Source organism: Zootoca vivipara, chromosome 8 (assembly GCF_963506605.1).
Source record: "Zootoca vivipara chromosome 8, rZooViv1.1, whole genome shotgun sequence".
In the NCBI taxonomy this organism is placed as follows: domain Eukaryota; kingdom Metazoa; phylum Chordata; class Lepidosauria; order Squamata; family Lacertidae; genus Zootoca; species Zootoca vivipara.
The window spans coordinates 49,110,296-49,138,068 of NC_083283.1; positions in this window are offsets into that span (position 1 = coordinate 49,110,296).

The window sequence follows — 27,773 nt, forward strand, 5'->3', positions numbered from 1 at the left end:
AGAGCTGGGGTGGGAAATGTTAGGCTCTCCAGATGTTGCTGGACTAAAATTTCTATTATTCCTGACCGCCAGCTATGCTTACTGGAGCAGATGAGCAATGGAGTTCAACAACATATGGAGGGTGGCATATCCCTTACCCAAGATCTTGAGTTATATGCAGATACTAGGTACCTAGAGTGTTAAAGCCAGATTAGAAGAATAAATAAATTGAATTGTTACCCTTTGCAGACTTGCTGTCAGTATTGTCTTAAAGAAATTTGTTGATGTGCACAATTCAATGGAAATAAGCAGCATGCATGTAATGAAGTATGCAATATATATCAGCCACTGCAGAAATTAAAATGGGAGCTAGGAAGCAATTGTACTGATTGAATATAAAATGGCTCCTGGCAGTTTTATTGCATTCCAGTGCAAGGCAAGTACCATTTAAAGGTAAAGATAAAGGCACCCCTGACCGTTAGGTCAAGTCACGGATGACTCTGGGGTTCCACACTCATCTCGCTCTATAGGCCAAGGGAGCCAGCGTTTGTCTGCAGACAGCTTCCAGGTCATGTGGCCAGCATGACTAAGCTGCTTCTGGCAAACCAGAGCAGCACACGGAAATGCCGTTTACCTTCTCCCTGGAGTGGTACCTATTTATCTAATTGCACTTGACGTGCTTTTGAACTGCTAGGTGGGCAGGAGTTGGGAGCGAGCAACGGGAGCTCACCCTGTTGCAGGGATTCGAACTGCTGACCTTCTGATCCACAAGCCCGAGGCTCTGTGGTTTAGACCACAAAGCCACCCGTGTCCCTAGAAGTACCATTTAGTGGTCATTTAACTGAAAACTGAGAACGAATCTGAGACACGGTGGCTAAATTCTGGTTAACACACAAGGCAAAAATAATGCCAAATTATTTTTAGTTTTAAATCATGAAACATACATAGAAAGGGATAAACATAGAAGGTGAAGGGAGATTCGTGGTTGGATCTCCCAATATTTCAGATAAGACAGATAGCATGGAGGCAGCAAATCGGATCATGTCAACTACGCTGGAGGAGGGGGTTTAATCATGCCATGTGTGTTTTTACAGAGCTTCTCACAAAAGGCTCCTGAGTATTTTGATCAGGCATGGAATAAGTGGGCAACATCTTACTGATTAATATTTCATTAATCAGCAGGAAATAGTATCATATCTGGGTGAGAAACCAATCGTTTGCATGTGTTGATAGATTTTAATGCTATCTTCCATGGCCATTGGTCATGGTGGCAGGAGCTGATAGGAATTTGGAGTCTGGTGAACTACAGTTTTCATTACCCTGGCTTAAACAAAAAGTTATCACAGTAGTGGAGTGGTTTAGGAAGTGGGGCAAATCTCTCTTCAGATATTCTGACTCAGATCTGACTCAGTGGGTAACATCAGATTTTAACAGGACACAGCAGTGGAACAACAACAAAAGCAAAAGTGCAGATGCACCCTGAAGGAAGTGGTGTACCCTGATAATCTAATCTAATGCTATTTAAATTGGGACTGGTGTTACTGTACTTTTAAAAATTATTTTTATACATGCTATTGTTTTAACTATTTTATATATGTTGTAACTTCTTACTAGGCATCTTGAAGCTGTTATATCTTGCCATCCTCCCAAAAGCTAGACTGCTAATGAAAGTTATATTGACTTCTTATGGATTTATATTTTTAATCACTAGTGTGGGACACAGCAGCTCCAAAATTATCTTCTCTGTATTGTGATTCATTTGTTTTAAAAGGGGACAGCTCCAAAACTTCAGTTTCCGGGATCATTTAGCTGAAATGGGATGCCTCTTCTCTTGCCCAAACAAGCGGAAAGTGTTGTAGGCATGTTCTATAAGAAATTGGGTAGACAAACAGATCTTTCAAAAACCATCTAGGAAATTCTATTACTAATGGGAAAAGGCAGCTCCAAACAATGTTAATCCATGCAGCCTGATCCTGATGACTGCTTTTCAAAACCTCAAGATAATAAAGTATATCCATGGCTAAGCTAAGGAGAGTGTCAGCTGAGTTGGCAAAAAATAACCCCACACACATCTCATCTACCTGAAGAGCTTATTGCAACTGCCTGAAATTCAGTCTCTATATTAATGTAAAAATAATGAAATTTGATTGACCTTATTCAGGGCAGTAATGCACTTCCTATTAGAGAACCACATCCTTTTGAGAATTTGTATTTCTACCACATAGGTCTTATGCTGCAAAGATAGTTTTTTTATTATGCTTGTGTTAACTACAAAGCCCCATGATACTATATCAGAACAAATGCTATTGCTACTCAGAGAAGACCCATTGATGTTAATGGACAATACTAACTTAGGTTCTTTAATTTCAGTGGGTCTTCTCTGAGTAGGAGTGGGAGTTGGATACAACCCAAAGTCAGATTTCATCATATATATTTTTAACAGTCACATGAATTAGATATTGTTAAATATTTTATAACCCATCCAAGCAATGGTTATCATGAGGTTATTTGTTCAATATTAAAAGTCCTAATGCAAAACTGAATGTATGAAGCTGATTTATATGGAGTTAGGATGGATACACCCATAGATTTAAAGCACACCCGTTGCACATTTAAAGCACAAAACTTTCCGCATCAGGAATCTTGGGAACTATAGTTTGTTAAGGGTGCTCTGTGAGGAGGAAACTACAGTTCCCTGTATTCTTTGCAAAAAATCATATGCTTTAAATGTTTGTGCTGGGTGTGATTTAAATCTCCAGCTAGCTCAGTAGTGTTTGTACTTGCTAGGCCTGTCTTCCAGTTTCAGACTGGGGTTTTCTCCAGCCCTTCCTGGACGTGCCAGGGAGTAATGATGCATCTGGCATCACATATAGCAGGGCCCTAAGTCACATTTAATGATTTTGTTCAGCTTATCCAGATGTCAATGAGAATTTGATGCACTGGGCTGGTAAAATCAGAAGTGACTAGATGTGCTTTGTCAAAAAGACGAACTTCCAAGGGCACAGTAACCAGTCTGCATATATATTACAGTACTCTAATTGACTGAACACTCTAGAATCAGCTCCCTCATTATCATTCAATGAATATCAAGTAAAATACAGTTCCCCAATACTATCTGTCACCTCTTATGAAAATAATGTTAACATAATTAAAGTCCATCACTGTAAACTCTGTTCTTTGAGTACTAAAGAGTAGGGGCTCCAGACAGTCTGGATCTTCAGAAAGGCAATAACATCAAGCAATCCCCTTCACACTTCTCTCTGACATAATTGCTGGTACTCCAGAGAGATTGTTTACAAACTGATTCTCTCTACACTATAGTTCTCCTCAATGACTTTTAATAGTACATGGAGTGGGCGGGGTGGGGGATAAAATATAGGCAAACAACTAAGAAAGTTGGGGACGTTTGTAGTTCTAAAATGTGCGTAACAAGGCACATTTCCCCCCATGTCATTTGCTCAAACTGATTCCCTCACTAAGGAGTTTGTGAGGAACAGCATCTTTCCCTGGCCTAAGAATTTGACAAGGCAACCCACCTTGGTCAAATGTGTGGGAATGTAAGACTGGATCATACAGCCAGAGCTGCATTACCATATCTGGTAAGGAATAATGTGTTAATTCTTTCAGGGCATTTCACCCATCACACTGGGCTTGCCTTGCCACTAAGCAGCATACATCCCTTTTTGGGCACATTGCAGAAGATCTATACTTGCACTCTAAGGCCTCACATCATATTCAAACATAATCTGTGCACATTGGTAATTCTGCACAATTGTCTTTCAAGGAACTTGCCCACCATTACTGGTCTTTTTTTGGCAGTAACCCCTAATAAACTTTGAGAGAATTAAGTTCCTGGGTTGTTAGAGTTCAATATTTCAACCAGGTAAAGGTAGAAGGTAATTGATGGAGAGGGATGTCCTATTTAATAATAATAATAATAATAATAATAATAATAATAATAATAATATGCTACCCATTAAACATTAAATAACTTCCCTATACAGTGGTACCTCTAGTTACGAACTTAATTCGTTCTGGAGTTCCGTTCTTAACCTGAAACTGTTCTTAACTAGAGGCGTGCTTTCACTAATGGGGCCTCTTACTGCCGCTGTGCCGCTGGCACACGATTTCCGTTCTCATCCTGGCGCAAAGTTCTCAACTCGAGGTAACTCTTCCAGGTTAGCGGAGTTTGTAACCTGAAGCGTTTGTAACCTGAGGCGTTTCTAACTCGAGGTACCACTGTATAGGGCTATCTTCAGATGTATTCTAAAGGTTGTATAGTTACTTATTTCCTTGGCTCAGGAGTTGCATAACTTCATATCCCCCAACATTTATCTGATTAAAATAGGGACGTTCTAAGGCAATGCAGTACATTCTGGGATCAAATGTGGGATCGGGATGGCTTCTGTAAATCTGGAACTATCCCTGGAAAATAGGGACACTTGGAGGGACTGCTAATGTCAGAATGGTGACCTAAACAGGCTGAAGAAAGAATTGCATACACTAAGAATTAGCAATATACTAAGGACACATTATGAAACACAAATCCAGTTAATTATTCTTAATGGGGGGGGCCAGAAAAGCAGACATAAAAAGCAATATTGCCGTAGCAATTTCTAGGAGAGATACTGTTTTCTATCATCTAGGATAAGTGCCATGAATACAAATCAATACAAGAATAATGGCCATTTCCAACTGAGAGTTTTGATTGAACTTTTAATGCACAGCAACCTTTGTTAATGATACTAGCATGATACATTATATATATTTAAACTGATATTTATTTGAATTGCTGGTGCAAGGAGGTTTACTGGTTTTGAGTACAGTGCAATATGTTTTGGTGCTGGAGTTGAACCACAATAATTGTTATATAATCCAGTACTTCCTCCTCCTTTTAAATATACTTTAGATAATTAGTTTGCTTCAGTTTTAATTACAGTATAGGAAAGTATTGCAAGACAAAGGGTTGCTCAGGATTACTAAATAAACACAGCCAAAGACAGAGACAGAGCCTGCAGGAGAACAGCAAATTGTTCCAACTCACAGTCAAGATTTGTAGTACTGTATGTAAGTTTTGACACTCCCAATAGTAAACATGGTAGTAATAATAATAATAATAATAATAATAATAATATCACCACCACCATTTGTTACCCTTTCATGATACCCAAAATCATCTGCATGAAGCAACTTCCTCCCTCTGGCTAATATTAGAACCAGCCTGTAACAGTCTTCTAATTCCAAGGCCTTCTATCCACTCAGTTTGTCTGGTGGTAGTAGGGCCCTATTCTGACTGCCATGAAGCTGTCCACACAGCTAGATTTGGGTAGTAGACATTTGACATTCTCTACTATTTTAACTACAAAGAAGGACAAACATAATCTCCTAAAATAACAGAAGCACTGTTAGTGAAGTATAGAAATAAATATTTTGGTTTACTCATGTCCATCTGGTTCTGTAACACACTTGCCACAACTCTGGGTTAACTTCTCTATGTTCTCTTATTCTTAATACTTCAGCAAACAAAGTGCATTGTGATAAACATCACACTTGCTTCCAACCACAGGGATCATCTAAGCCAAATTCCTCATTTAGGACAAGAGGTCATTTTGTTCCATGCTTTTCTTGGAAACATTAAATGCTTCTCTATATTATTTATTAAGGTGCAAGATATTTTAAGAATAGAAGGCTGCCATACAGGTAAAGAAAGTCACTGCTCTCTGCCTATGGCAGGAATTCGTAGTGATGATGCTGTGTGAGCAATTTGTGTTTCATGTTCTTGGCACCAAAACAATGGAACAAGACTGATAATAGCTCTCTGGGAAAAACATGATGCTGTATGACTTTACATTGGGACCCTCAGAAATAACAGACACCCAAGGCTGAATTGGTGCTTTAAAAAGCACAAAAGAAGATGAGACATCATTCATGCAATTATAAACTCCATGAATGACTCTTGAAAAGTAAACTAAAAGTGCAGGGGCCCATTCTAGATTATTTTTCTAGTTTGGCCCAAACACTGCAGATTTTTGTTTCAGTTGTTTTGGGGGGGCAGCCCCCTCAACCTCCCTCTCATCCGTAGATCTCAGGGCAGTTTACAACATAAAAATACAATATAAAAGCACAAAATGCATGATGAAAACAAGAACAAAACAAACAAACCAATAACTCCCCAAGGGATTGAGGCTGGCAACTTTGACATACAAAGTATGTGTTCAAATGCTGAATTACAGCCCCTTCCTCTAATACTATTACATGGCATAAGGTAAAGCTTGGCAAGGTCAGTTTCAGCCTGTGAATTGGTTTGCCAGCTATTGCCTTGGGTGGTTTTAGAGTGTCTGCCCTCTTCTCATTGCTGGACAAGGAAATGAAAATAGTGTTTTCTGTTGGTTTATAATGTATTTACTTACTTACTTACTTACTTACTTACTTTACATTTACACGAGCAAGCACTGTGGATACAAGCTTAGGGGGGCGGGGGAGACCCAGAAAGCCTGTGACACTATAATGCATCGAGTTCTCCACCACCAATAGGGATGAAAGAAGGCAGCAATTTTCATTCCAACCTTTGTCACAGTCAGTGTTGTTTCCGTTCTGCTACAGTTCTGCTTCCTCCAAATAATACATTATTCACCACACTGTCTGCTGTTTAATATCATTTATGTAATCATTTACATAACTTATGAATTTAATGTAATTAATTACATTATTGATGCATTTCAATGCAAAGGTGACATAATTTAAATTGAAGGGTGTCATCAATTATGTATCATTTACAGACTGAAAACAACAGCAGCAAATGAATAGGCAAACATCAACAATGTCCACTTCTGACTTTGGGGTAAAATAGGAGTTTTTCTTCAAAGGATGTGTCCTTGATCCATGACAGTAAAAAATTAAGAATGCAATAAAAACACAAGAATTCTGCATATTAGCATTTTCTTTAGCTATGTGAGAAACCGTGCAGCTGAAAAATGAATTTCTTCCAAAATTGAAAGCTGTCTTTGGCAACCAGGAAACAGTGAAACATAAAAATCCCTTTTCAGCAAGTTATTGTGTTCTGTGCAGTAATTCTTACGTACAACACTCAGCAAATCTTTAAGTGGCAACATTTAATCCTTTGCAAAACTGAATAATTTAATAAAATGTAAAGCTACCGTAGTTCAAATATATTTAATTATTCAGTCCAGTTATATATATATATATATATATATATATATATATATATATATATATATATATACACACCTTTTATGCCCAAATGATTTAAAACCATATAATCTAAGCCAATTTCAAAAACTTCAGACAAGAATAGTCACTTTTAACATGTCTTAATCAGGAACTTTATTTATTATTTATTATTTTTATTTTAAGTATTTTGGTACTACATTATGAGTCTACAAAGTGGCTTATTAAAAAACAAAACAAAACCCTACAATCATAGGAGCATGTAAATTTCTAAGTCTAGAAGCAGGAACAGCATGAGATGGGAAATACACCATAATGATATTAGTCCTGTTTTGTTAGCTCTTTCTACACTGGCCCTTTTCCCTAGTATTGCCATCCTGTATTCATTCACTTTTTACTGAGCAGCCAGACATTGCCATTTCCATCCTGTAGTATTCCAGTATTTTTATTGTTACACTTGCGTGGTTTCTTGGAGAACTGACTGGCTAGAGAGAAGGAGATTGATAGAAATGTTTGCCCTGGCCTCTCTAAATTCAAATGTGTCATGAGAGGATGTGTGGGGCATGAAATAGTGTGGCTTTGAGGTTTAAGGGGAAACTTGAACAAAAAGTTGCTTGACATTTCACTTGGAAGGGCTAAGCCCTGCTTTCATAATGGGCACTCTAAGGCTATACTGACTTTAATCAGGGAGCAGGAGCAATGAAGAGTGGAAACAATGCAACAAACTAAAATACTAGAGGTCAACAATGGCTATTCATTGTTTGCAGTCATGTTTCAAAAATACCATCTCAGTTAACAATGTATACTAATGACTTGGGGGCTCAGGGAGCTCTAATTCTGTACATACCGCACATACCTATAAATCTGCCACTGCTAATGATAATGTCTTACTACAGCAGGATTTTTCTCCCTTTGCTTTTGTTGAAATTGTAATTTTATTAAGGCACACATGTCTTTTATTTCTTCATACCAATTTTCTTAGCAATATTAGTGTTTACTTAGTTATTTAACAACCTTTTTATGTTGCTTGATTATAGTAAAATCTCCAAGCAGTATACAAGAAATATTAAAATAATAAAATTAGTAAAAAAAAGCAATTAAGCACATTTAAAAATAATTAAAACTAACAGTAAAAGAGATTAAAACATGCCAACCTCCATATGCCTGAACAGCCTTGCCTAAGCAAGAATGAATTAAGCAGGTGCCAAAAAGAGTACAACAAAGGTACCTGGCATCAAGCAGGGAGTTCCAAAGTGCAGGTGCTGCCACACTAAAATACTGATTTCTTACAAACATGGAATGAGTATTACGTGGAACCTGTAATAATGCCAGTTCTGCAGATCGAAGCAGTTGAGTGGGCACATGTGAGGTTAGGGAATGACATACTTATGGAGGGTAATGCTGAAGCAGTGGCCTCCTTTTCATTGTCTAGTTTTATTAGGGGCCTGTTCTAAAGGCAAAATAGGAATTTCCAGGCACTTCCCAGATGTTAACTGGACTGTAACCTTCAACAAAGTAGTACATCACAGGTGCATCTACCTCTAAACCAACAAGTTTGGTTGGTTTGTATATTGCCTATAATTCAAAGGAGATTTATGTTCAAATAGTTTCCATGAAGTATGCCTGGTATGGAATCAGACTTTACAAGCTGAATGAGAGTTATACCTGGTATATATATACAGTGGAGCAATTTAGTGTAAACACTGGAAAAGATTCAGTACTGTATCCCCTTCTCTTCTCACCTCATATTTTAAGTCCTCACATCATGATAGAAGTGAATTAGTTACTCTGGTTCAATGTGGATTGTCTTAACTTCATGCCAATATTAAAGAAACTCTGCAGAAAACACTGCCCTCCGCCAGCATGGATTCAAATAAAGAAGGCCTTTAATATCTCCTGCTGCATCATTTTTGTGTTTTCTGAATAGGTCTCTGTGACACCAAAGTTTAAGGATTTGAAAATGTAATGGAAAATTGTAATGTAATAAGGTGGAGTGCCCCATGTGCACATGTGACCACACGCACATCTGGAATCTTGCACACTGGAATAAACACAGCTGTGTTTATCTGAATGTGTGGGACAGGTATTTATGCGCATGTACAAGGAACTCTTGCATTGCACATTCATACACACCAATGCAAAAGCTTGTCTTTTGAACTCAAGGTGATTGATTCATTTTTATGATTTAAATTTTAGTGTGCAGTATAAGAAGATTAAAATACACAATACCTCAAGCAATTGTGATAGTCACATTTGCTTATATTTTATGCCCTAACAGATACATGATGTACTGTTGTGTTTCAGGGTGTCACCAGACCCTAAGTTCCCCTGCAAAATACCCCCCTTTAAAATGACTCCCTAGAGCTAAAGTGATTCATGTCTCCTTTGGTTTTATAAAATATGTTTGCAAATTGATATAAGATAATGCAAAGTTCTATATTAGTAAAACAAAGCATCTATATACATTCAAAAACCATGTGTATGGCATGCACACAGTATCTATATTTGCATTCAATTATTTTGCTGTTATTTTATTGAATATAGATTAGTAACTCTTTCTTGTGGTTGATAAGTGTAAACTGTTTAATTATTATTTACTTATATTTAATTTTACTGTTTACTATTAGACTCTGATGGATTGTAGAATGTTGCTTTGTATGGTATAAGTTGCTTATTTTAAAGTTATTGTGACATTTCATATTGGATCAGATTGTTACTATTAATGTTTGATGGTTTCTTGTTTTTTATATGTGTTGAAGCCACCCAGAGTGGCTGGGGCAACCCAGCCAGATGGGCGGGGTATTAATTATTATTATTTATTTATATATTATTGTTTTCCATACATCTTTTGGGTGTTTTTTAAATGAATGTAGATGTTTAGCAAAAGTATCAGCAAGCACATGCAAAAATGCCTTGTGTTTCTACCTTTTTCATTTTCGGTATTCAAAGGGGATATTGCACAGGAAAAATGAGTAGGTTTCAACTGTGCATATAAAAAAGTAAATTTGAGCCAAAGCTAGTCTGTGTTCTTAATAAGGAGTAATCCCAAGCATATGTAGAGTGACTAGTCACACACATCTACTTTCTGGAATTTTCATATCTATGAAAACTGGTTTTCATGAAAGTTTAGCTCTGTTATCCCCCTTTTAATCATTTAAAGCTCTGCTTATTAGTTACAATTTCCAATACACAATAGCAGCAGTAGCTTGGTTTGGTGGCCTTGGTGATCCACCATTGCACTGAATTAGTGGCTCCACTGACCACTGGTTTTGACTACAGCAAGTAGATATTTTCTGCTCTTGCCCCTTTAGTAAAACAAGCCTACAACCCTGGAATTAGGTCTGTGTACCGTACTCTTGAAGGGACACAGGTGGCGCTGTGGGTTAAACCACTGAGCCTAGGGCTTGCCAATCAGAAGGTTGGTGATTCGAATCCCCGCGACGGGGTGAGCTCCCGTTGCTCGGTCCCTGCTCCTGCCAACCTAGCAGTTAGAAAGCACGTCAGAGTGCAAGTAGATAAATAGGCAGGAAGGTAAACGGCGTTTCTGTGTGCTGCTCTGGTTCACCAGAAGCGGCTTTGTCATGCTGGCCACATGACCTGGAAGCTTTACGCCGGCTCCCTCAGCCAATAACGCAAGATGAGCACCACAACCCCAGAGTCGGTCACGACTGGATCTAATGGTCAGGGGTCCCTTTACCTTTACCTTACCGTACTCTTAATGAGTTTCACACAGCACTCTTTATATGCAGAGTTCCTTACAGTCATGTTTATCTCCTATGATTCCTGCTGACAGGTTTCACCGAAACCTTACTCATCCATTAGCTGATGTACTAAGGGAGAAAAGTGTAATCAACTCAATTTCAATTACATGTTGACATGCATCACTTGTCCATGGGATAAAATGCTTGACTTTAGTTAGATTATGGCTTGTATAGGTTCATAGAACATTTAGGGAATTAAGAATTTGGAGTTGCAAAATGTTAAAAGGCAACAGCATTGTATAAATCTAATGACTTATTCCTGAGTCAAAAACATGGCTGGAGAATCTATGAGATATCTGAGAATAATGTTGGACAAATTTGTTGCAAAAGTTGCATATGCCCAAGAAAGCCAAGAATTAATATAGTACCACTGTATATAGTAACAAAGTAATATTATAAAAATGATCAATAAACAGGATACCAAGCATCAAATGTTAAGAATAATTAAAATATAGTATTAAATTCTCAGTATCAACCCAATTTTAAACAGCATGATTTTTTTTTTAAAGAAAATGAAGGAAATGTAAATAGAGCAGTACTTTGTAACATGAGAAATACATGCAGTTTTGGCAGGACTTTCCCCACATTTAAATAAGTGAATGCTAAAATGCCCCCTGTGACTAATGCTGGCTGGTTGCCCAGTTGTTTATGTTCCCAATCTGCCCGCTTCCAAAACTCTGAAAATCCTGCAGCCACAAGTCAAGCATTTAATGTCACAGAAAAACTTCACTCCATAACTTTGGGGATAGTTAAGCAAATACCAGAGACCATGAGGCCTGCAGAGATCTAGAAGAGTATGGTCCAACTAAGCGAGCTGTGAACAAATGACTGATACAGCTTTATGACCAGTGTGGAGAAAAACTGAAGCTGATCATGATGCTCAAAAAAGGGCAGGGAGAATAAAGGAAACATAAGGGGACAAGAGGGGTGAGTGTAAAGAGTTGTGCTGTTTGGACCATTAAAGAAGAGAATTGAGATAATGTCTGCAATACAAATTTGGGATGCAATAATTATTTACCACAAAGAAAGCCTCCTTAAACATAGTGGGACTTACTTCTGAGTAAACACACATAGGATTCAGCTGTTAAATGGATTTAACATTCATGTAATTCCTTTACATGAGAAAATTGGGAAAGGAGTACGACAAGGCTGTATATTGTCTCCCTGCTGATTTAACTTATATGCAGAATTCATCATGCGAAAGGCTGGACTGAATGAATCCCAAGCCAGAATTAAGATTGCCGGAAGAAATATCAACAACCTCAGATATGCTGATGACACAACCTTGATGGCAGAAAGTGAGGAGGAATTAAAGAACCTTTTAATGAGGGTGAAAGAGGAGAGCGCAAAATGTGGTCTGAAGCTCAACATCAAAAAAAATAAGATCATGGCCACTGGTCCCATTACCACCTGGCAAATAGAAGGGGAAGAAATGGAGGCAGTGAGAGATTTTACTTTCTTGGGTTCCATGATCACTGCAGGTGGTGACAGCCGTCACGAAATTAAAAGACGCCTGCTTCTTGGGAGAAAAGCAATGACAAACCTAGACAGCATCTTAAAAAGCAGAGACATCACCTTGCCGACAAAGGTCCATATAGTTAAAGCTATGGTTTTCCCAGTAGTGATGTATGGAAGTGAGAGCTGCACCATAAAGAAGGCTGATCGCCGAAGAATTGATGCTTTTGAATTATGGTGCTGGAGGAGACTTTTGAGAGTCCCATGGACTGCAAGAAGATCAAATCTATCCATTCTTAAGGAAATCAGCCCTGAGTGCTCACTGGAAGGACAGATCCTGAAGCTGAGGCTCCAATACTTTGGCCACCTCATGAGAAGAGAAGAGACCCTGATGTTGGGAAAGATGGAGGGCACAGGGAGAAGAGGGCGACAAAGGATGAGATGGTTGGACAGTGTTCTCGAAGCTACGAACATGAGTTTGACCAAACTGCGGGAGGCAGTGGAAGACAGGAGTGCCTGGCGTGCTATGGTCCATGGGGTCACGAAGAGTCGGACACGACTAAACAACTAAACAACTAAACAACTACAAATTCCTTTACCCTTTATCTCTAACAAGAGAGAGGATGTGATCCTCAGCACATAATGACTGAAAATCAAGTTCAACGAATGCATGCTAAATTCCCCAATCCATATTAAGGCTAATATAATATGCCGAAGGACCTCTTACATCTTTCCCTTGCTTTCTGTCACCCCCTGCCACCTTTTTGTTTGTTTGATGATAGAACACCCAACATAATAAAGAAGTTTGCTCACTTCTTTGAGACGTTTTATTTGCTCATTATAAAGGTATTGTGTTTTATTTCCTTCCTTCCTTCCTTCCTTTCTTTTATCCTCAAGGGAAGTATTTCCAATTTAAAAAAAAATTTGGGATTGTGCTGTAGGAATTACTTTCACCTCAGCTATACACCTGCCTCTCACCCTGAGTATCTATCTGTGTATGCGTGTCTGTTTGCAGGTCAAAAGAAATAACTGTTACAAGTCATAGACCTCGGCCCCTTCCCCTGATTATTTTTTGTTGACATCTATGTTAGCAGGTGGGGGTGGGGTAGGCACAACCATAAGGGATTTAATTGCAATCCTTTCTTCAGCAAGGCAGCATATCTTAAGTATTCCACTACTGTATATGGTAAAAAAACATTATGAGAGGATACTAGTTAACAGTTTTTAGAAGAACCCCATAGCTGATGTTATTGCAGAGTCAAGTAGAAACAGTATATAGCTAGCAGTTATTGCAAAGTGAAGTATTTATATGTTTTTGCATTTTATTTCTATTCTTCCAGGTCATTACAGCCCCAAGAAAATCTTTTGTCACATCGCCAGTCACAGCTGTTAAACTGATATTTTGAGGTTATTGATCTGGAGTTAGTACAGTCCAAGTCATGTGGAATTCTACTCAAAGAGCGACTATCCATTGCCTTTAGACACAATACAATTCCTGGAATACACATTTACCTGCAGCCGTATTTTTCTTTGCCAGGTGCTATCTAGTTTGGAAGAAAGCAATTAAGGCTGCAATTCTATACCCACTTACCTGGGAGGAAGTGCCATTCAACTCAGTGGTCCTTGTTTCTGAGTAGACAGATGCATGATTGCATGAAAGTTTTGTTTATTTTTTTTCTAACGAAACCCTGCCATGTTGAGTGATAATAACTCATTGTGCTTTCCTTGGTGAGGGGATAACTCCTAATGGTGCAACTGAATCACTACAATCGTCAATGTATTTACAAAATCAAGTCTAGTATCTTGAAGCTAAAATATTTTTATATTGTAGTTCCTTTAATTGTACACTGATTCTGACATTTTAAACTGCATTAAAGGGCATCATCTACAAATGTATCAAATCACTTCTACTAACAGACTTCGATTTGATAGTCCACTGAGAGAAAACTTGAGAGCATTCAATAGTGTCTCAAAATTTAAGTGGATAATGGACCTGTAGGAGAAGTTGATTTTTAGCATATCAATATGGTATCTAGCATGCCTCATTAATCAAGTAAATCAAATAATAAATTATAGGGAAGACTCTCAGCCTAATTCAATATGATGCAAGACTCTTTAATGACTTTGGTTTAAAGTTAGACCTGTTGAAAAAGCTCTGAAATGGGGAACTACTTGTTGAGATATATTATGGATTTCTAGATTAATGTATAAGTAAGAATACAGTGGTATATTATTAGTAACTTACTGGATAATTTTTAGTGGATTTAAAATTTTATGGAAAATGCTGACTCCAATATCCTAAAGCTGATGCATTGTGGCATGCCCCCATGGCAGCCATTTTGTCACTGGGGCCCACAACACTTTCAAAATTTCACATGCCCATTGGTCCAAAAAAGGCTAGAAACCCCTGTTCTATGCCATACATCTACTAAAGGGCACAACAATCCTTCAGTAGGAGACTTTCTAGGAGCACTCCTGAATGCCTCAAATATACACTATATATACTAATGGCAAACTATTTGGCCTTAAACCCCTAGCCTAGTACAATCAGGTAAGAAGCAAGCAGAGGATTGGAAAATCATCATTAGCATTTATCTTAATAAATTGGGGTTCACTCTACTTCCCCTGCCAGGTCACCAGCATTTATCATAATAACAATGGAACCAGGGCAAACAGCTGTGTAGGAAGCCCCCCCCCCCCGGCACCCCACAAATGCATATTCTTTATTGACAACTAATTTCAGGTTCAAAAACTTTACTTCAAATTATCTCCATCTGTTTAAGGCAGTTACCATTTCCAACAAGGGCTTGAGTCAGTCTACCACCTTTATTTATTTGAAAGATGATTTTCCCTGAAAAAGAACTCAACTCAAAGCACATCAAGAATACAGGGCACAATCTTTTACTGCTCAGCTGTTTTTGTTGCTGCTTGTGTATTTGTTTCAGCAGTTTTGATCTCTTTTGTTCTTAGATGCTTAGAAAGTTGAGGTAATTTTAATTTTTGTATTTTAAATCATGGTTGTGGGTTTTTCTTGATTTTATAGTTTTATCTTTTTGTAAACCGCTTTGAGGTTTTTTATTATTATTATTAATCAAGTAAGTGTATAAATTTTATGAAATAAATAAATGAATAGTTTTTTCCAGTTTTGCAGTATCACTATATTCCTGCCAGTATCCTTTTCGCTGTATAAGCAGCTCAGCAGTAATGTTGGACAAATAGAAAGTAGACAGTTAACAAAGCCAATGAGCTAGTGTTTGGTTTGTCATTTGAAGATGGCAATCCAAGTGAAGTAAACCTGGTAAAGTTGCTATGATTCCCCTTCCGCCTTGTTCCCAATGTAGACCTCACTCACCAGCTTGTTCCTGAGGTAGATCTTCACTCCCCACTTGCTTCCAATGTAGATCTTCACTCACCCATTCTTCCCTGGTGGGAGGCACCATTTTATGCTTCACTTCAAGCACCAAAATGTCTTGGGCCAGGCCTGTACAATACAGTGGTACCTCAGTTTGAGTACACAATTGGTTCCGGAAGTCTGTACTTAACCTGAAGCGTACTTAACCTGAAGCGAACTTTCCCATTGAAAGTAATGGAAGGTGGATTAATCCGTTCCAGACGGGTCCGCGGAGTACTTAAACTGAAAGTACAGTCATACCTCGGTTTAAGTACGCTTCGGTTTGAGTACTTTCAGTTTAAGTACTCCACAGACCCGTCTGGAACGGATTAATCCACTTTCCATTACTTTCAATGGGAAAGTTCACTTCAGGTTAAGTACGCTTCAGGTTAAGTACAGACTTCCAGAACCAACTGCGTACTTAAACTGAGGTACCACCAGGGCCGTCTCAAGCATGTCAGGCGCCCTGGCACCGTGGTGAGATCGCTCCAGCACCCTCGCCCTGGTGGGCGGGCGCGGGCGCAGCATGGCTTCTGCACGGCTTTGCCGCGCAGCGCCCCCCTGCTGGCCCGGCGCCCTGGCGCCCTGCGCCACCCAGCCTACCCCTAGAGCCAGCCCTGGGTACCACTGTACTCAAACTGAAGCGTACTTAAACCGAGGTATGACTGTACATAAATGTTATCCAGTCTCACCTAAGCCTTGTTGAATTTTTGCTCAGTTCCCAACTTTGTTGGATACCTCATGTTTGCATTACACCTCGCCATGCGATAGTGGCTATTCCCATCACAGCTAGAGAACACTGTTTATTATGGTATGTTAACACGCTGCCATTTGTGTCCTCCATGATAAGCCCCTACCAGCGCTTGCAAGTCTTGCAATGAATTTAAACATTCCCCTCACATACCTTTTAATGTTTGTATGAACACACACACCTACACCCATGTGGTGAAAGAGAAGGAAGCTGACAGACATCAGCAGCTGAATATTTTCGCAGTGTGCAATTTGTTATTCACCACAGGGCAGCCATTCCTTCCCTTTTGAAGGCTCCCTACTTTCCCCTAGCCAAGTTGCTAAGCAACAGCTTGAGTCAACAATTGCCAACTGGGCTAGTGAAATGAAGGATTGGGGAGAGAAAGGGGAAGAAAAAGGACTCTGAAGGAGAAGGTTCCAACTTGTGAAGAGAATGTTCCCGAAGCCTCAATAAAATACTTCAGAGAAAATGGGTGAGAGGATCTGGACTCCTGAGCCCAGACAGAGCTAGAGTGACATAAATTTAGCAGTATTTCACAGGCCCTCTCAGAGGCCCAGAGAGGCCTGGTCCATTTTCAGCTTTAGTGGCCCCTAGCCATCACAAAAAATTAAAATTATGACACTCAATAACAAAATAAGGCACACAAAAAGAGAGAGAGAGTGGTTTGTTTACATAATCGGCTGTTCTGAGGGGAATATTAATCACCATCTATTACTGGGCCCTGTGTATTAGTATTAGTATTTGTGAATATAAAAACCTCTTGTGTTTTTATACTGCAAACCACTCTGTGATTCTGAAATGAATGGTGGTATATAAATTCAATAAACAGGATGATGATGATGATGGACCAAATCTACATAAATGGACAAAAAATATGTCTTTTACCAAATTACACCTCTAATTTACTTCAATCTGCAGCTCTGTGTTTTAAGAGAGTGTCACATTTTGGCTCAAAGCACAAGTTATGAATTTTATCAAATACCAACAAATTAACAGGTGTCTAAATCGGAGGTTCCCTTTGAACTTCAAGCCCAGGAAAAGGATGGCAATATATTGAAACTGGCAATATATTGAAATTAAAAAGTTAATGCTAAATATGTTATATCTAAACCATGCTTGGTTTCTTCTTTTTGCAAACTGTTATAAACCAAACTCATTTTTCTTTACACTGTTTTGTTCCCTATTTTGTGCTGAAACTTGTTGCTAAGGCTCTTGCACATCCTGAACATGCTTCGGTTATATATTCCACCCAGGGAGAATCTGTTAAAATTATATTAACCAGGGGAGTAGAGCAGAATTATAACTCCATTAAAAGTAACCCCAAAGCTGATTCTGGAATACGCTGGGTGTTGGGATTCAGACCCATTGTAGGTGCAAAACCTCAAGTCCGAGGGATGACAGGCAAATTTCTGGTCCCTGATTTTCAAGGATCAGATCTGATGCTGAAGATAGAAAACTACCATTTTGCACAAATGGCACCTCTGTGTTACAATTTCTCCTGCTTGCATTTGGTGCTGATCTGCAGCCTTATACAGCTCTGACCTGCAGGCTTGGGAAAAGCTTGCAAAAGGCCAAAGGGGGATGCAGTGCCAGTTACTGCAGTCTTCACTGACCTTCCACAGCTCCCTACAGCTACTACTGGGCTCTAGTTATGGGACAGATGCTTTTCTTGAGTTTGATGGTAAAAGTGCACTCCTAGTTCAAAAAGCCTAATCACAATAAGAGTGAGCCCTAGAGCTGCAATTCAGGTCTAAGTCCTACACCTGCCACTAGCTAGCCTTCCTGCTGCTCCTGCAGATCCTTTGAAACAAACAAAGCACCCACAGAATATATTTCCCTTCAAGAAGGGATAGTCTGAGAAAGCTACAGTCCCATATTCCCTAGCATGGCAGCCAGAGAGCATGGGATTTGTAGTTTCTGCTGTACTATTACCAGTTCTATTTGAGAGACCAAATGAACTTCAAATTTCATGTCCTGGTAGGAAATTACGCTCTCAGGATTACAATTTCCAGTTAACAAGAGACTCAGCAATACCTTCACTAACCTTAAAACACCCTTATTGACACTGGATAACCCCTCTCTTTAAAGGAAATGGGTTTACATACACTATAGGAGAGTAAGATAAAAAGGAGAAGGATCCACTTATTTTTTCAGCTCTTCTTTTTATCACTTAGACACAAGTGCTCAAACACTTGCAATGAAAGCTCACAAAAAACTAAGCTGAAATTGGGTAAAGACAAGAGCAAGATAATGTATAGGGATCATTTGATGCTTTCAGTGAACCTTGTCAGATTCTTGAAAAATGTATTCTCAAGGAAGGTTGTGACTGGATCAGGAATGGATTTTACCTCTTTAAAGTTAAGTGCTCGATTTTCTAAAACCAAAACAGGGAAGTGTTATATAGCACTTTCAGTCATATAAACTTAATCCATGTCCCAAAGAGCCAAAACTCTATGAAGATAAAACTAATGTGTGGGTGTGAGGAACAGCAGCATAACTTAATAGTTTAGCCTCCAAGATAATGACTCTTATGCTTTTCTGTTTCCCTACACAGCACCTAGGCCAAATGGTCCATTACTGAAGTAGCAACCACCACAAACAGACCTTCCATCTGTTACAGTACTTACATTTGAAAACTGAAATAACTGTAATGTAATTCAAAACAATGTGTTCAGTTAATGTTTAAAAGTGCTTTGTGGATGACAGTTGTTTCCAAGAATGACACATCTACCCCATGCCAAATTTCCTCGCATTTTGATGCAAAAACATTTATATTGGTGTTCTGTAAACAATAACAATAACAAATGGAAATTCCGCTGACCATTTAAAATGTCAACAGTCTAGGCTACTGTATACTGTACATGATTCATGTTCTCCTATCATGTGTCCATTACTTGCAGGGAGCCAGAAGCGGTTCCAGATTTGGATTTTTAAAAGAAACCATAATCAGAAATAGGAAAGCTTATGCATCCAATTTTTCTACATGCAGATGCTCTTCTGAGCTCACCTCAAGCTGAATGGAAAGGAGCTGTGTAAACATTGTCTCATCGGACTACTATACAACTTTACCATTTTGTAGTACAGCAAATTTTCAACAAGTAAGTTGCATTTCATCTCTAAATGCTGGTGACACACAGGTTTTCAAAATGGCCCTGGTAGCTTCTGAAAGTCATGCCGAAACTACTATTCAAAATCTGCAGCCTCCCTGTGTTTTGAGTATCCCTTAGGAAAAATTAAATTCACACAAGTACATCTGCATGTTGGAATGTGGGTTGGGTGAATTTACAAAGAATTGGGTTTCCAGATGACCTGTTTATTTGTTGTTCCTCCTGATTTGTTTGCAGGGAAATTCAATGACATTGAAAATGCATTCTGATTTGTTTTCAGGGACGGTTTTACATGAAACTGTGATGGAAAGGCAGAAGAACTTTGTATTGTGAGGAGTTGGTGGTGTACAGCAGTGGCTCATCACATGCCCTAGAACACTTTAATTAGCCAGCTGCATTGTTATCTTTTTAAGATACCAGCTGATAAGTGGCTAATTTCTTGCTTAGTCACTGGCAGCTCTTAGGAGGGTTTCATAGCACTGGTACCTAGTTTATGTTCATAAGATGTGAAAGGAGCTTGAAAATTTTACTCTGCAAACTTCAGCACAGAAGGTGCTATATTCTGGCCATTACGGGTGTCTGTTCACTGCTGCTTTTGAGAGAGATGTAAACTGCCTGTCTTTTGCTTTTAATTTGCTATTTGGTCCTTGTAGTTTGTGTTTTTCTCATCCTGCCCATATATATATCTGTCTATCAAGGATAGATATTGTCTTGTCTGAATAATAAATAAATAAACCTCTTCTCTTGGCAGAACACAAGCAAATGTTATTCCACACTTTCCAATGCATTTTCTTATCACAAAAAGAGCAGAACCGCTGTGTAAGAGCTCCCAATCAACTTCAATTGCAGATAAGTGATTGAATCCACCTGCAAACAGTGACAGTCTGGAAGTGCTCTTGGTCACCTGGCAAAATGACAGTGAGCTGTATGCTTGCAGACTCATTCCCTTTTACCACACCTTTGCCCTATAGCAATCTTGTTATATGAAATCCCGTAGCCCTTGAACTTGCTTTCCCCCTAACTTTTTAGAGAGATGGATTGTTTCTGAGAAATTATACCTACAGTCGGTGCTTTTTTCCCTAGAAAAATAGGTGCCGGTACTCATCATGATGTTGTTACATTAAGTGCCACACTTTTTAACAACCCAAAAGGGGATGCCGGTACTGCGTGCCTTTGAGTACCTGAGGGGAGCACTGCCTACATGGAATTTCCAAAAGAGTACTAAAGTGTACCTCCACCTCTTTTTCCCTGCCCTCTATTTTCCACTTGTTGGGGAGAGGGGGAAAGGAAAACGGGAACATTCTGCATCTGCTATCAACCATAGACTTAATTTATTCAAAGTCAGACACTCTTCCCCATTTCTGTCTCCCTTCTTTTTCTATATATGTACACACAGTTGTTACCAGCCTTCTGCAAGCACACAGGTCTTTGCCAATCAGTTTTTATGTGTATTTCAGTTTCTTTTTTATTTTAATTTATGAAGTTACATATTACTGTGCACTCAAGTCGCCCTGAGTACAGTATGTAAAAAAACAAAAAAACAAAACCCTTGTGTAGTCCCATTTCATTTCATTGAATCCTTTTGTGTAATCCCATTTCATTGGTAGTACACTGATAATGTACTTGTGTGGTTGAATGCCTGTTAGAGAGAATATACATAATAGGGACTGTAAACCTACATAATGTTTTGTGCTTGTTTGCTCCACAAACATCTTTCAGTAAGGCATGTGTTGTAGTTCCAACTTTATATTCTCAGAGTTGCTGCTCAATTTAATAACAACTTGTGTACAGATTGCAAGGTTCTTACACATGCTGAAGCTTTCCAGATGTGTACATTCCATCCTGTATCGTATAAAAATGGTCTGTTTCATATTCAGGAAATTAGTTCTCAGTTAACAGATCACTAATGAATCCAATCTCCAGTTGTCATGTCTTCACACACAAGTGCAACTTTTAAAAAAGGATCAGAACTGCCCCGAATAATTATCCGGTTTTGGGCTCCCTGAAAGGTTCTCATGCAGTCTTGGGCTTCCATGGTGCTGCAGCTGAAGAGGAAGCAGTCAAGGATGAGAGAGGCTGCAGGGGTGTGCTCCCCACTCTCAACAGCATTTCCAGCTGCTCTACCCTTGGATTGCTGATTTAGATGGCTGGAAAGAGTGTGACTTGGAGAGAGTGCCAAGGTCTGGACGAAATGACATTTGGCTCCCCACATCTACACTAAATAACTGAGACATCTGAGTAAAGATGTAATGGATTGCACTATAATACTGTTTGCTCAGAATTAATCCCCATTGAAAAGTGGGGATTACCATCCATGAAGGTGGTTTAAATATTTACTTAGGTACACTTACTTCAAAGTGTGTCCATTTGAAATTAATGAGATTTCCTTGCTTTTTATGGAAGCTAATGTCAGTTGCACTACCCACTAATGTTAACCTGTGTATAAAGGGAGAAATGCAGCACAGATGTCTGGGGCTTGATCAATATGGGAAGATGAGTGAGAAAAAGTAACGGGGTCTACTGAAATGGGTTTCCTGCCACTACCTTTCCTCAGTTTGAGCCAAATTGGGTCCTCCCTCAAAGAGGGCACATGTTGCAGTAAGCACGGCCGTCTTAAGTATATCTGGTGCCCTGGAACCATGGTGCAACAGATCCCTCCGGCGCCCGCCCCCGCCCCGTTTCCCAGCGCGGCGGGCAGGCAGGCACAGCTGCACGGCGCCCCCCCGGCGGCCCGCTGCCCTGGCGCCCTGCGCCACCCAGCCTGGCTGTAGGGCCGGCCCTGGCAGCAAGACCTAGAGACTGACCACCTGTGTTGTGGGTGGGTAAGATTGGTCAGCCACAACACCCGATTGGTAGGTCCCTCGATGTTGGGGTTCAATCTGGCCAATGGGTGCAGTCCAAACGGATCGATGGACCTATATATTCGCATGCCCATGACCCAGAGCTTCCTCTTTCAGTGCATGCATTCGGAACAGGAACAGCGTGTCCTCTGTGCAGCCAAGAGAGAGAGCGATTTACCTTCGACGATTGTCTTGGTGATCTTTTTCCTTTATTCCCCCTTTTTCTCCTTGATTTTCCCAGTACTTATTATACCCCCCCTTCATTAATTCCCTTCCTTTCCTTGCCTTGTCTTCCCCCCAGAGGGGCTTTCGCCCCACGGGGCTTTGGCCCCTTAAGTGCTCCCGTTCGGGAGCTTGCCGCTGCCTATGTAATTGCTGGAGGGCTTTGCGCAGCAGCTTTTTTCCTTATCCCGACTGCAGCTGCAGCTTCAGGGCTTGGAAGTTGTATCAACTGATCGCTTTTAGACTTTGTGAAGAGTTCCCTCTCCGAGTGGCTTGCTTTGCTACTGTTCTGCTTAGGGGTTGGTGGGGAATTTCCTTGGGCCTGCCCCCCCCCCCATTTCAACACGATCACCATTGTCGATGGCCTTTCAGCTGATTCCCTGGTGGCCCGCTGGAATGCGGAGTTAACCGGCGCTATTGACTGTCTGGCTCCGAAGCGCCCTCTCAGATTGCATGGAGCCCGGACAGCCCCGTGGTTTTCCCCGGCGCTGAGGGCAATGAAACAGTCGTTGAGACGGCTAGAGCGCCGGTGGCGGAAAACTCATTTTGAATCAGACCGGACACGGGCTAGAGCTCAACTTCGAGCCTACCAAGTGGCAATGGCGACGGCGAAGAGGACCTTCTTCACCGTCTCCATCGCATCTGCAGAAAACAGCAGCAGGAGACTCTTCCAGGTGGTTCGCAATTTAGCGGAACCACCTGCTCCATCCGGGCCCAGTACGGGCCACATGATCTCCTGCAATGATTTTGCAAAGTTTTTTGCAGATAAAGTCGCTCAGATTCGGGAAGAGGTAGACTCCACCGTGGGAGCAGGGCCGGGGCGGGGGAGTGCTAGAGTCCTGTCTAGTCAAGTTTTGTGGGATCAATTTCAATCTGTTACCTCCGAGGATGTGGACAGGCTGCTTAGACGAATGAAACCAACCACCTGTCTCCTTGATCCTTGCCCATCCTGGCTTATAAAAGCTAGCCAGGAAGGGCTGGGCGATGGGCTTCGCGGGTTGGTAAATGCTTCTCTCCATGAGGGAGCCTTCCCAGACCCGCTGAAAGAGGCGGTTATTAAACCGCTTCTTAAAAAACCATCTTTAGATCCGGCCAATATGGCCAACTATCGCCCAGTCTCAAATCTTCCATTCTTGGGCAAGGTGATTGAGCGAGTGGTTGCGGAACAACTCCAGGCACGCCTGGAAGAAGCGGACCATTTGGATCCCTTCCAGTCAGGATTCAGGCCTCATCATGGGACTGAAACTGCCTTGGTCGCACTGGTCGATGATCTCCGGCGGGCTAGGGACAAAGGTAAGAGCTGTTTCCTTGTTCTGCTGGATCTCTCAGCGGCTTTTGACACCATCGACCATAACATCCTTCTGGACCGTCTAGAGGGCTTGGGAGCTGGGGGCACTGTCATGCAGTGGTTCCGCTCCTTCCTCCTGGGCCGTGTTCAGAAAGTGGTGGTGGGGGATGAGTGTTCAGACCCCTGGGCGCTCACTTGTGGGGTGCCTCAGGGTTCTGTCCTCTCCCCCATGCTTTTTAACATCTATATGCAGCCACTGGGAGAGATCATCAGGGGGTTTGGGCTGAGTGTCCATCAGTATGCTGATGATACCCAGCTCTACCTCTCTTTTAAATCAGAACCAGTGAAGGCGGTGAAGGTCCTGTGTGAGTGCTTGGAGGCGGTTGGAGGATGGATGGCGGCTAACAGATTGAGATTGAATCCTGACAAGACAGAAGTACTGTTTGTGGGGGACAGGAGGCGGGCGGGTGTGGAGGACTCTCTGGTCCTGAATGGGGTAACTGTGCCCCTGAAAGACCAGGTGCGCAGCCTGGGAGTCATTTTAGACTCACAGCTGTCCATGGAGGCACAGGTCAACTCCGTGTCCAGGGCAGCTGTTTATCAGCTCCATCTGGTACGCAGGCTGAGTCCCTACCTGCCCACTGACTGTCTCTCCAGAGTGGTGCATGCTCTAGTTATCTCTCGCTTGGACTACTGCAATGCGCTCTACGTGGGGCTACCTTTGAAGGTGACCCGGAAACTACAACTAATCCAGAATGCGGCAGCTAGACTGGTGACTGGGAGCGGCCGCCGAGATCACATAACACCGGTCCTAAAAGACCTACATTGGCTCCCAGTACGTTTCCGAGCACAATTCAAAGTGTTGGTGTTGACCTTTAAAGCCCTAAACGGCCTCGGTCCGGTATACCTGAAGGAGCGTCTCCACCCCCATCGTTCTGCCCGGACACTGAGGTCCAGCTCCGAGGGCCTTCTGGCGGTTCCCTCAGTACGAGAAGCCAAGTTACAGGGAACCAGGCAGAGGGCCTTCTCGGTAGTGGCACCCACCCTGTGGAATGCCCTCCCACTAGAGGTCAAAGAGAACAATTACCAGACCTTTAGAAGGCATCTCAAGGCAGCCCTGTTTAGGGAAGCTTTTAATGTTTGATGGATTTCTGTATTTTAGAATTTCTGTTGTTGTTTTTTTGGAAGCCGCCCAGAGTGGCTGGGGGAACCCGGCCAGATGGGCGGGGTATAAATAATAAATTATTATTATTATTATTATTCTTATTTTGTACCTTCTTGGAGTAGGGGAGGTCTTCACCCAGCTAATTTTGGTGGGAGTGCCATCTTTTTTTGGCAGGAGCACCATTTTAATTGCGGCGTGCAATTTTAATTCTGTTTGTATTTGTTGTAATCCCCCTTTGTTTATTAAGAGGATTAAAGGTAAAGGGACCCCTGACCATTAGGTCCAGTCGTGACCGACTCTGGGGTTGCGCGCTCATCTCGCATTATTGGCCGAGGGAGCCGGCGTATAGCTTCCAGGTCATGTGGCCACCATGACAAAGCCACTTCTGGCGAACCAGAGCAGCACACAGAAACGCCGTTTACCTTTCCGCTGTAGCGGTTCCTATTTATCTACTTGCATTTTGACGTGTTTTCGAACTGCTAGGTTGGCAGGAGCTGGGACCGAGCAACGGGAGCTCACCCCGTCACAGGGATTCGAACCGCTGACCTTCTGATCAGCAAGCCCTAGGCTCAGTGGTTTAACCCACAGAGCCACCTGGGTCCCATTAAGAGGATTAGGCAAAGGTAAATATGTAAATATTTGGTCACCATATTTGGAGCCAGGGAGGAATTTGCCTGCAGACAAATTGGGCCCATCTGGAGGTTTTGCCTACCTCATAATAATAGTCACAACTTGTTGGCAGATAAGGCATTGGGTTGGATCCTTAGTCTAGGCAGGTGGGGGGCACGTTGGGAGCCTATCCCACTCCCACTTCAGGGAGTCAGGGGTACCCCGTTAAAGAAGTCCAGGGGGAGGTGGTGTCCAGATGTGCAAAGGCTGATGGGCCATAGCACACAAACATCACACCCAAGAATGGTGTCCTGGAGGGACTGCCCCTATTTGATGTCATAGGGAGATCCTTAACCCAGGATCAGCCCTGCAAAAAAATCAAGCAGCAGTCCGATTGATTCAGGATACATACCAAATGCTTTCACTAAAGCCGACTTACATCTGTAATCAGAGGTGCCAGCTTCTCCAAAGGATTGGGGGGTGGGGACGCAATGTTGCATGACATCCTCTGAATAGTAAGAGGGTCCAGCCCTCTCAAAAATATATATTTGGGGGCCCAAAACTGCCTCGGCCCCTAGGAGTCGGCACCTGTCTCTGTATTAAATAAAGTTGTGGTCTATTCAAACCCAATATGTTTGTCTTTTAGGTTTGTTGTCTCTTCCCATGCTTTGGGCCTCACTGGCCACAGATTCCCTGCACAAAGATGTGGCCTATTCCAGTATGGGGTCCATTTCTTTCTTACAATCAGCAACACTTCATTATTGCTATTACATAATATGCATTGTTCTTGTTGGACAGTTGGAAAAACTGAACGGAGTATGCAGGAAATGTAAAGACCTAAGATTACTATTGGTTTCATGAATATATTCATTTATCCCTACTTTTGAGTGCCCCAGTGAGAAATGGCATTGTTGAATACAATGCAGTGATTAGTGTGAACACTAAACCTAGCTGTGTAATAAACTGAGTATTACTTATATAAATTGTGACATTTTAAAAGAAGAGATTAAACTTCAATTTTCCCTTCGAAAGTAATGTAGAAACCTTAAAACTCCGTCTTAATGGAGGGGTTTTCTTTAGTACTTGTTTCACAGGAGAAAGCTGCTGCTAATGCTATTACCAAGAGCAATAGTATCAAGACTTCACCTTCCATCAACACATTGCATAATTAACTTATGGAATTCATTGCCACAAAATGTGGCAAGCAGCACTAGCTTAGATGTCTTTATAAATAATCCATATAGGTGATTTATTATTTATAATATAATGGCTTTAAAAAAGGATAAGATAAATTCATGGAGGACAGACATATCAATGGCTGTTGGCCACGGTGTAGCAGAATACTGAACAATTTGCCACTGGATTACCAGATGGTAGGATCAAGCAATATCTGATGGCTATTGCCATCATATCAGACTTGTGGACATCTGTCTGGACTCTATTTGAGACAAAATGGTAGTCTAGGTCTGATCAAGCAAAGCAATTATTATTTTTATGGAGTATTATTTTCCATTTGTGAATAGTTATCACCACACTCAAAGTCACCAATGACCTTGGTTTATCTTCCATTTTGCTTTTATTGTTAATCAGTATTAGCTTGTCTACATCATGTAGTGTTTTCTTGGGGGGGGGAACTCCTGTAAGATTTCTAGCAACTTTTCCATACCTCACTTCTTAACTAGTGCAGTGTAACTTTCCCCCAGATTAGACTTTAATTTGACTTTAGACTTTAATTTGATTTTGACCTGTTTTTAGGAGGTAATTTAATTATTGTTTGATTTTTTTATACTAATGTTATATATCTGATGTTAGCCACACTGAGCCTGACTTCGGCTGGGGAGGGCGGGATATAAATAAAAGTTTATTATTATTATTATTATTATTATTATTATTATTAGTTGCTCACGGCACTTCCCTGGCTCATCCCTTTAACCTTGCCATTTACCTTTGACTTTCCACTACCCTGGTTTCCATAAAGCACAAATTACTTGGTTTTTTTTGGTCGTTGAGTCATTCC